This window comes from Podarcis raffonei, chromosome 6, assembly GCF_027172205.1.
Source record: "Podarcis raffonei isolate rPodRaf1 chromosome 6, rPodRaf1.pri, whole genome shotgun sequence".
Classification (NCBI taxonomy): domain Eukaryota; kingdom Metazoa; phylum Chordata; class Lepidosauria; order Squamata; family Lacertidae; genus Podarcis; species Podarcis raffonei.
In genome coordinates this window covers 1,239,508-1,249,907 of record NC_070607.1, presented here as the reverse complement: position 1 = coordinate 1,249,907, position 10,400 = coordinate 1,239,508, and the positions used below count along the sequence as shown (strand labels likewise).

At 42.9% G+C, this 10,400-nt stretch overlaps 1 long non-coding RNA gene across 1 annotated transcript; it reads left to right on the top strand.

The window, feature by feature from the left end:
- Positions 1-5,335: 5,335 nt before the first annotated feature.
- Positions 5,336-9,591, top strand: LOC128415183 (uncharacterized). Its single transcript, XR_008330882.1, has 2 exons — positions 5,336-5,486; positions 9,064-9,591. It is a non-coding gene; the product is annotated as an uncharacterized LOC128415183 (long non-coding RNA).
- Positions 9,592-10,400: the final 809 nt, after the last annotated feature.

Here is a 10,400-nt window from a genome sequence, read left to right as displayed (position 1 = left end):
GTTGTCCAACCAGATTCTTCCTGGGAGGCTTTCTGTAGAGTTACTTTCCTGAGCCAGTTTTAAACATGTTTTTAAGAGAAGAGTCTTTGTTCTGCTAGAAATGCTTGAAACTTCTGAAATTTGACTACTGGTCCTGCCCTCTTGAGGCTCCCCAGTTCCCAGCATCTCATGCGTGCTTCCCCTCTGCTTTCACTGCTGCTACCGAGAATGGAAGGCACCCCAGTTTGTGACAGCAGTTTGCCTTGCTCTTAATCCACCTTGACCCCGGCAGCCTCTCTTCCCTGCATGAGGATCCTTCGCTTCTTGGTTTCTCAAAAGTTATGCAGCATTTCTGACAGAGTTGACTTGGGCAATGGTAGGAAAACAAGAAAGAGACGTTTTAAACGTCTCACCCACTCCTTTTAGAAAATACTTGAATTTTTTTGTAAGAAGGGGGTGGGGGTGTATGCATAAATAATTAGGATTCTCTCGTGGCAAATTTATTCCTGGGTTTTGCCTCCTTGCCTTTCTGAGCTATGACTTATTTAAGATGGGATATTGTCTGTACTGACAATTATACTGATATTGTTGAGTTTGTTTGTCCTACGTAGCGTATCTGATATAGATTTTGGGAGAGTGACATTCCTGATTCTGGATGGGGACCTCAAGTACCTCAAGTCTTCTATGAAGAGTTTGTGCAGTCTTGTCCTCTCACCTCCATAATTCACCTGGGTTTCAGTGGTCCTGCCCCTTTCAGTCTTCGTGACTTGGTTAAGTAGAATGAATGTCCAAAATGTCTACTGTCACCCCCCCCCCCAATGCTTTACTGCCTGAGCTTGGGCTTGGCAGGGAAATGTTGCTGAGCTGCTCCTCTCTTAGCTGAGGGGGCATCTATTTTGAGCACATTTTAAGCCAGAACTACACGAGAACTTGAAGGTCATGAGGCTTGTGGGCAAGGACAGGGGCTCTGTCCAAAGACCCGTTCGTAGCTTTGCACACATCTGACCTGGAGTCCATTTTTGGTTGTGGCCTGCCTCCATCTCTCTGCCCCAAGAAAGACAATAGCACTGCCTGTCTGGCTGGACTTGACTGTTCAAGAGCGTTGACATGATTCCTTTGCAAACTGTTCTGTAAACATACGTCTTCTACTCAGATTATTTAAGGAGATCATGTGCTCTATGCACCATTGCTCAGCAGCTCAAAAGATGAATGTACAATTTTAATTGAAAAATAAAGTAGATTTGTTCTGATGTTAACCAAGCTACCTTTTATTACGGGCTGATTTGTGAGAGGGAAATTGGACTTCCAAACTGCATTGGAGATGAGTGGTAGAGGGAACCCAGGCCCACAGTTTTTCAAAAATGATCCTAGCATGTATGTTGTGCTTTTAAGTATTCAAATCACTTCACATATGTGAACATGCAGCGGAAACCAGAGTCTTGCTGTCCAGCATCTGTTGGTGACAGAACCTGTGAGTTCATTCCCCCGACTTGGATGCTCTGGATAAAGCTTCATTGGGGGCAAAACTATAGTGCTGTTAAATTTGTCACTTGCAGTTTCTGGTTTCCCCCCTCATTTCTTTAGCACTAAATAGCAACCACTTGGATATCTGATCAGAATTGTGAGACATGGGCATTAACTCTTCCTTGTGTTCCCACATCCACTGGGGGAAACACAGAAGGGAAGAGCTGCTCTTTCATGTTTTGTTTGGCCTTTGAGCTTCCCCACTGATCTCCAACAGGGAATCACACACCTGCTAAAAATAAAGATGGATTCAAGTGATGTATTCAGCACTGCATGTAGGTGACTAGATCAACCAGCACAGTGAAGTTCCATCAAACTGGGGGGTGGAATGTATTTTATTTTTTTGGGGGGGGGATGCCTTTAGCTGGCAATGGAGCTTCCAGAAAAGTTTAGAATTTGCACCTAAGAATGGCTTTTTCTAAAGAATTCAGCCCCCTCCCCATATTGCTTTCTGGAAACAATGTGAATATTGTCTTGACCGGGGCGGGGTGCGCTGCTCACACAGCCTCTGATGTTCAGATTTCAAGCTACAGGCAGCCTGGGTGGGTATAACTGGCACCCCTTTCAGCTTCTATCACACTCTTGGCAGCCCCGGGACTGACTGACACCCACTGATTCAGTGGGTCTGCTTGAATATTTTAACAGGAGTTACGGTGTCTGGTCTGGCATTGGTTTCAAGGTTGTTCTTTTAATCATAAAATATACAAAATCAAATCAAATACTCCAGAGTTTTCAATAAAATTACAAGCCACTATTTCATAAATTAAACATATACATTTTCTAGTTCCATGAACATCTCAGCAAGTCTCTCCCTGTTGCTAGGCAAATATCAGATTACACACTTAAGATGTTGGGATAAAGGAGCAACAGCCTGCAATCTCTGCCGCCTTGGAGCTGGGTGTGTGCAAAAGGCCAGCATAAGCTAGATTCTCCCTCTTCTATCCCCCGCCCCCCGAGCGATGTAGCCTCCTGTGTGATTAGGACTTCTGGACAAACTTGCCACATTTGAGTGATGGTCTGGTTGCCCTTATAAGTGTATTGCCCAGTGGTGGGTTTTTGAGGTTTCCCCCTAAAGGACTATCATGACTATCTTTGCTTTGTATGCTTATGAAACAATACTGAATCTAGTTATTTGGAGCAGGATCTACAACCAGAGAAAGATGCTTTCTCACCAGCTGAAGGTAGACTTTGCATTTAGACGGTTGATTCTTCTCCAACCATTAGGTAATAGTGTACCATTTGGGTTTCACTGACTTTATTTACCTAGGACGCTCTAGACCATTCTATAGATGATCACTAGATGGAAATCTGATGCAGCTGAGCCAAAGCTGGTTGGTCGGTAGTCACTTGCTATCCAGGCCTGAAGCTAATTTCAGAGGTTAGGGAAGTCCTTCGTGGCTCTCTCTTTCAACAAACTCTCAGGCTAGCACTCTCTCTCTTTGCCTTTTGCTTCTGATTCCAAACTTGCTTTCTGACAGAGTTGCTGCAGCTAAAAAACAAATAAACTCGTTCTTTACAAAAGGACAGTTTTTTCCAAGCACATTCCAGAGGATGCTCCGGTTGGCCTCCTCCATCAGATGAGCAGAACAGGGTGCTGCCTCTCAATGTCATGAGCCAGGGGCACAGACTCCCCCCCCCCCAGCCTGGAACTTCCTCTTCATGCCCTGCAGCTGAGATGCTTCTGAAGTGAGCAAGTTCTGCGGGTTCCTCCTCTGTGGTTACGAGGCTACTCACTATTGTCAAAAGCAAGGCAGCCATGTTGCTCCCTTGGGAGCAGGGAGATCCACAAGAAGAGCCAGGTGATATGTCAGGAAATAATGAGCAAGGTGTTGAGTTCTTCAGAGTTCCTGAACTTAAAAATTTAGAAACGAGTTTACTATTTTGTGACATTTTTGTTGGTTTTCATAAAGCTATTGCCTTTCTGTGGTGTTTCAGGTGATGGTTCTCCTACCTTGCCCGAAATAATATGTTAAGATTTAAATATTGATCAATGTTTATTTGTCCATTTTTATGGCACAGCCAAAGAACAATACAATAATGGAGTTTTGGAAAATATGGTACTGCGTGCCATGGATCTGTGGGGAAGCCATTTGTGGGTCCTCGCTATGACAGTAAAGACTGAGTAGGTGTCAGATTGAAACACATCATATAGACTTGCTGATTTTTTAATTTATTTATTTTTTACCAATTTTCCAAAACTTTAAAAAGATAAAACCGCAGGGAAAGATCTTCTGCCAAGTTCAAGATGAGTTGCGGGAGGGAGACTGGAAGCATTCAAAGGATTATCCTGGTCATCAGGAGGGTGAGACCAAAAGGATCTGACCTAAGAGGAGTGTAGGAAACAGAGGAGGGAAGGCGGTGGGCGCCCCAGAGAAAAGAACTGCTGGGAGCAGAAGGCCCAAGGAAGGCTTGCATCCCAGGGGAGAGAAACCAAAGAGGGATGAGGTGGGAGAGAACAGAAAAGCAATGGCGGGGGTGTGTGTTTGGAGGCGGAACAAAAACAGCCTTAAAGGTCAGGTGAGTGTGGCTCTGCCCTTGTAGTTCTTTATCAGCCCCTCTTGTCGCCCTGCCAAGATTCTGAAGCCCCCAAATATCCCAAGCCACACTCCATTTTCTCCTGTCACCCACAAGGACACATTTCCAATGACAGACCCTCCAAGTGTCACTGTTTTCCAGGAACCGTCCCGGATTTACAGAAGCCCTCCTGGTTTCTGATTTGATCCTGGAACATCCTGCTTTTCCTTAGGACAGGGGTGTCAAACTCAAATTCATCGGGGGCCGCATCAGCAGTTTGGTCACCCTCAAAGGGCCGGTTGTATCTGTAGGTCCTACAGTAAAGTGGAGGTTTCCTGTGTAGAACGGCCGGCGCCGCTAGAGGGCAGACGTTCTCTGGCTTGGAGACTGCCACGCATGCGCTGAAGAGGCGGCTTTCTTGTGTAAAAAAAAAAAAGCGAGAATAAAAGGTGAAGGCTGGCGGCTGGCGGTGGCTACACGGGCCACATGACGAGGTCTGGCGGGCCGGATTCGGCCCGCGGGCCTTGTGTTTGACACCCGTGCCTTAGGACATCCCTATTTTCATTGGAGAAATGTTGGAGGGTATGGAGTTATGAGAACCCCAAAGCCGTCTGAAGGCAGCTCTGTATAGGAAAGTTTTTTAATGTTTCATGTTTATGAAAAATATTATTATTATTATTATTATTATTACTACTACTACTACTACCACCACTGCTACTACTACTACTACTATCATTATTGAATAGGACATCCCTATTTTCATCTGAAAATGTTGTAGGGTATGCAATGCCTGCGAAACCTCAGTCCATCTTTTCTTCTTAGCCAGCCATAAAAACCACTGGCAGTAGATCCCAGCCCTGTCTGTCAAGGAGAGGAAACACTAAAGTTTTGTTTCGTTTTTTTTAAAAAACCAAGCACCAAGGAACTTTCTCTGGAGGGCAGGCGGAATGATCCTTTGGGGCTTCTTCCCTGCTGCTTCCTCTCTGGCCACAGCAGTGTGCGCCACCAAGTGGCTCTGTGCTCCTTTGCGCCTGCTGCTGCGAGCATGGCTCCCTTGCAAGAGCATGGGAGGGAAAGGGCTGTTGTGACCTCTGGGAGTGCAGAGCAGAGAGCAGGAAGAGGCTCCATGCAAGAGCTGCAGGGAAAGGGTGCAAGCAAACGAGAGAGAAGAAAGGAAGGAAGGAAGGAAGGAAGGAAGGAAGGAAGGAAGGAAGGAAGGGAAAGAAAGTGAGCTGACCCTGGTGTGAGAGAGTGGAGCTCAAAGAGAGACAGAGAAACCTGGAGGGTGGCACGGGGGGGTGTACTCCTCAGTGGGCAGCAGAAGAGAGGACCCCCAAGGAGAGGCTGCTCCCCAGGTCCCCTTGTGGTGCTCTTAGTGCCCCTGCCAGGGGGACCTTTCTCTTCCTGGAGTTCTTCAAAACAGCTTCCTGGGCATCTCCGGTGCTAATCTTGCGTGTTAAATTTAAGGGGTGAGATTTTGATAGCTGTTTTTGTTCTGTTCGGTTTTGGTGTGGTGGCCTTAAGCTTTATTTCACCAGAAGTTTTTTGTTTAATTCTAAGCCTCCCAGAGAACTCTGCATTAGGGCAGGAGACACATATATAATATAAAATTGTGTGTGTGTGTGTGTGTGTGTGTGTTTTGGATGGAGATCCTAGGGAAGAGAAAGGTGCAAGGGCCTTTCCCCCTTCGCCTCTTTTTTTGCTATTTCTTCCATTTCCTGCCCGACTAATGCGATGGCTCTGTGATGAGAAATATTGGGGGGTTGCAGAGGGGAAATGAGTGACCTGAGAGTTAATTGGACACGATAGATTTGGGTGATGAATGTGGGGTAGATTGATTTGGAGTGATTTCTCAACTAATTTGGAGAAATAATATTAGAGGGATTTAATTCAAGGTGATTTGGAGGAAATTAATTAGCCGCCAGCTTAAATGGGCATTCTGTTGTAGTTCAAAGAAGTGGTTTTGTGCCCTGAGAATCAGACCCTACCTTTTGCCTCAAATGCAGATTCTTTGGCAAGTTGCTCATCTTTTAACCTCACCATTTTGCTTTTTGTGAAATGGATGTCAAATTGCAGTAGTAAATTTTGAAATGGCTACACCCTAAGGCCACCATTTTGTGGCTGTCCACACTCCCATGGCAGCCATTCTGGGATGGTGTCCACAAAACTTCCTCAGATTTCCAAATGTGCCGGTGAGGCCCCTGACAGAACACCTCCTGACGGGCGGCCACTGGAGAACAAACAGCTAAAGAGGGACAACTATTTTCTGTGGTGGACTGAATCCAAGTTTCATTACATCCATAGCTTCCTCTTGGACTCACCTTTTAAATTTTTTAATCTCCTCCCTTGACTCAGTACGGCAGCTTTAAGGTCTACTGGAGCTTTTCAGAGGATTCTGCACACCAGTTTCTTTTTAATGTTGGACCCGTGTCTATTTAGACTCTTGCACAAAAGCTTACTAGTTTGCCCTATATAAAACTCTATGCAGTTGTAATTGGTACGTTAACTTTTTGCACCCTAAAGTGCAATTGGGAATCATTTTAATCCTAACAGTAGGAGAAATAATGGCATTTTATCTAGGTAAATCCTGTTTAAGCTGCATTCCCAGATTATTTTTGTGTGTTCCACAAATGAGAAAACAGGCAAGGTAGTCAACTGCATTCTCCCTACTTAAAGGCAGCTTAAAAGACAGCTACTCTGTGCTCACTTACGTGGGACGTAAGTCCCTTTGAACTCAATGTGACTTACTTCTGAGCTGACGCAGATAGGATTGCCATTTGCAAATATTTTGCAGCTCAACTTGCATGTTTGTTGTGCCCACTAAATTTGTACCTCAAATGGTGAAAAGAAACAACAGAGTATTGTTGGTGTTGCACGGCTACAGTTCCAATAATGGGAAGAGACAGTCCTAAAAATGACAGCCATCCCCTTCTGCCGTGTGTGCTGCATTTCAGAGTGAGCTAGTCAGAATCAGTAGGAAAAGAGGACTATAAAAAGCACAGTAAAAAAAAAATTTCAGCAGTGGGTTTTATTGCATTTTGTAGGTACTGTTAATCGCTGGCTTCCTTCAAAAGTTTTGTACAAACTGGCAATAAACTGTATACATGATTTGAGTTCTTGAACCAACAGAATGAGATCCAGAAGTGACGTGGTGAAGATGCTCTCGTCAGAGAGGCTCTCTCATTGGCTGGTTGTCTTTCAGGCTGGGTTGTCATGTGACTGCCTGTCTGTGCCTGCTGTACAGGTGAGTGCATGTTCTGCACAGCAAGTGTAGACAGGCAGACACATGGCAACTCTGGCCGGCCAGCCCATCGCTCCAGCAGGGATGCTCTGCTCTGGGCAGCCTGACTTCACGGCAGAAGGAGGGGGAAGGCACAGTACACAAGCAAACTTTACACATTGGGGAGCTCTCAAACAAAGAAGACGTTTACTTTATTTAGAAAACTTGCGCTGTTCTTTACATTATTGTTTTTTAATTTTCTTGACATACACAAGACGGAGATTGCAGCAAGACATGCGCCCAGAACAAATCTTAATTCATTTCAAAAAGTTTGCATTCATGGTGGGTGGGTGGATGTAAAAATATGTGCAAAGAAAGCATTACTGGGTTTTAAAATTAAGGATATATTTACCCAATATGAGTTTGGGTTTTCAAAATATGCATAAAACATTGTCCTGTTGGTGGAAGTTGCCATTTCCAAAATGGTCCAGCTGACGGCTGTTGGCCTAAAAGCTCACAGTGTGTAAAAACGTTTATACACAATTCACATTTGATTTGCCACATGAATTATATTGCACCCAATTTTTTAAAAAAGCAATGTTATAAACACCAGTATAAAGTCAGTTCTCAAAAGTGTGATTTGTGCATCAAAAATTCAGAAACAGAACACGTGTCAGATCCTTATGAACTTGATACTTCAGAATAGCAATTTGTCCTCCTGCACCCCAGCTGTGTTATATGGATACAGAATAAATCACCATATTCATAGAATCACAGAATCTTAGAGTTGGAAGAGACTCCAAGGGTCATCCAGTCCAACCCCCTGCAATGCAGGAATCTCAGCTCAAGCAGCCATGACAGATGGCCATCCAAGGAAGGAGAGTTTAATTAGTATTTCATTTTGGTGGTATTTCATTTTTAGAAAACTCCATTAAAAGTTCATGATATACTTTGCTCTTTCAATTTGGTGTGAAGTATGTTGTGGTTTGCCAAAATTCAATCTTCAAAGAACAGTAAGTGTGCAATAAAGGAATATTGACAACTAACAATAAGGCAGTGCCTGAACTGAAAGCTTGAAGGCTGCGGGGACTGTTACGTGTCATGCTATTTAAATGCTTTCTAGTCATATGGGGAAATGTATGTTTTACATTCACTCTATAACTGTGTCTCTCACATGCTGCTGCTACAGGTTAGTAATATTCAAGACATGTATTTTAAAATGTTGAAGACTCCACTTTCAGCACATTATTAGAATTCCATTGTCCCGATTGTATTGATTTTGAAAAAGATACAACTAATATCCAAAACATACCCAGATACAGCATTCACAGCTAGTTCTCCCCAAGCTTTAAGATTTTATAGAAAATGCAGGGTTGTGTTGAAATGTTGTTTCTTAATTTTTGCAAATGCAAATTTACCTTCTGCAAATGCTGCTTTGTTTTTTGGGAGGTGCTGTTAGATGCTATGTAAAAATACTTCTCTTATCTCCTTCCTTTGGTCTAAACCGCTTTGAGACCCCCCCCCACACAAAATAAAGTGGTATAGAAATGATGATGGATGATGATGATAGATGACAATTTCACCCATTTCCTGTTTGACCCCATCCCTTGCCAGCCTTTTGGTACTGAGTTTTTATTTTAGTTTTGTGAAAGTAAAAGCAAACATAGAAATATGGGGATGTGCAAGTATGAGAAACTATTTTAGATACTGCAGGTAATGTAAAGTTTTGTTGCACCTATACTCCTGCATAAACCTGATTGGTCAATTTATATTTCTTTTATCATTGTTAAAAATGCTTGGCTAATGGAGTTTAATTTTGTTTACAGAATTTCCTCAGGACAAGGATCCTTGGGTGGCCTGCAGACATTTCTTTCTTAGAGAGGAAGAGATTCTCGAAATGCAAGGGTTGCCTAACAAGAGGGTGGAAAGAAGCAGAAATGCAGGGAGTAAACCTTGTCATCAGCTGCATTGTCTCGATTGGGATGGCTGCTGGAAATCATTCTGTAGATAACTGAAATCATCCTTCACCTCGGCTGTATTTTCTGCCTCACTAAAGGAAATGGTGGCTGTCTTAAACTTTTTCTTTCTAATCTCAAACTGCAACTACTTAATTTAGAGAGCTTTTTCCTCGGGTTTTGCTCTATGTGGTAAAATGGAAAAACAGAGCATGCTGCAAGCACAGCATAAAAAAAATGGGATTGCTTAATACTTTAAGGATTTTAAAGAGTTTCATATGCTGGCTCTGCAACACTACTATCTTCCTCATTCACCACAACATGTAGTGACCATGTAGCAATGAACTACGGGACCTAATTCTGCTTTGCATTTTCCACTAAACAAACTTTCTCATTTCAGCCTCATTCTTGAATAAGCTTTAAAAATTAAGAATAACATGTTGAACTGCATCTTCAAACCCTTGGTTTTATCACCAAATTCCTACAAATCTCAAATCAAGAGACACACAAAAACATTATTGGAACTTTGTGTTTGTTGACTTCCTACAAATCAGTGTTCCCCAAAGACAGTATTTAAGATCCTTGCCTAGCCATGTAGATTTTTTTCTTTCTCTGGCCTTTGCTGGTTCTGCCTCTCTTTGTCTGCACTTTTGCAGTTTCCCCTCTACCTTCTGGCAAATGAAAATGAGAGATACACGTGAGAGGAAATGCAGACAATTTCTACCCACGGCTTGTTCCTAGACAGCAGAATGTGAATTCCAGGGGGATTTCACTCCAGTTGTTGTAGTTGTACAGTAAGAAGACATTTAGAACTAGAATATTTCCTTTTTGTCTTGATTCTTATTAATAAAATACGGTAAACAAATTAGTATTTTTTAAACGTACTGACCCCAAATCTGTATTGCTACTTGCATGATAGCCAGCCTGTTCATCCATCCTTTGAAAATATTTTTGGTCCCCCCACCTGAATTGACCCCTCCTTATATGCCACAAAAGTTTGCCACTGTGCTGTCTAGTTGTAAAATCAAGTGAAAGATCAAAGCAATAATTTAAAAATTGTTAACATTTTACATTTCTCTTTTCATGACATTCGGCTCCTTTGAATTTGCAACTGCAACTTTGTTTTTGCTATTTGTTAAAACAACAGCAACAAATGACAGGCTTTAACATGATAAAAGTCTGGTACAAACATAGATAGGATGGCTTGA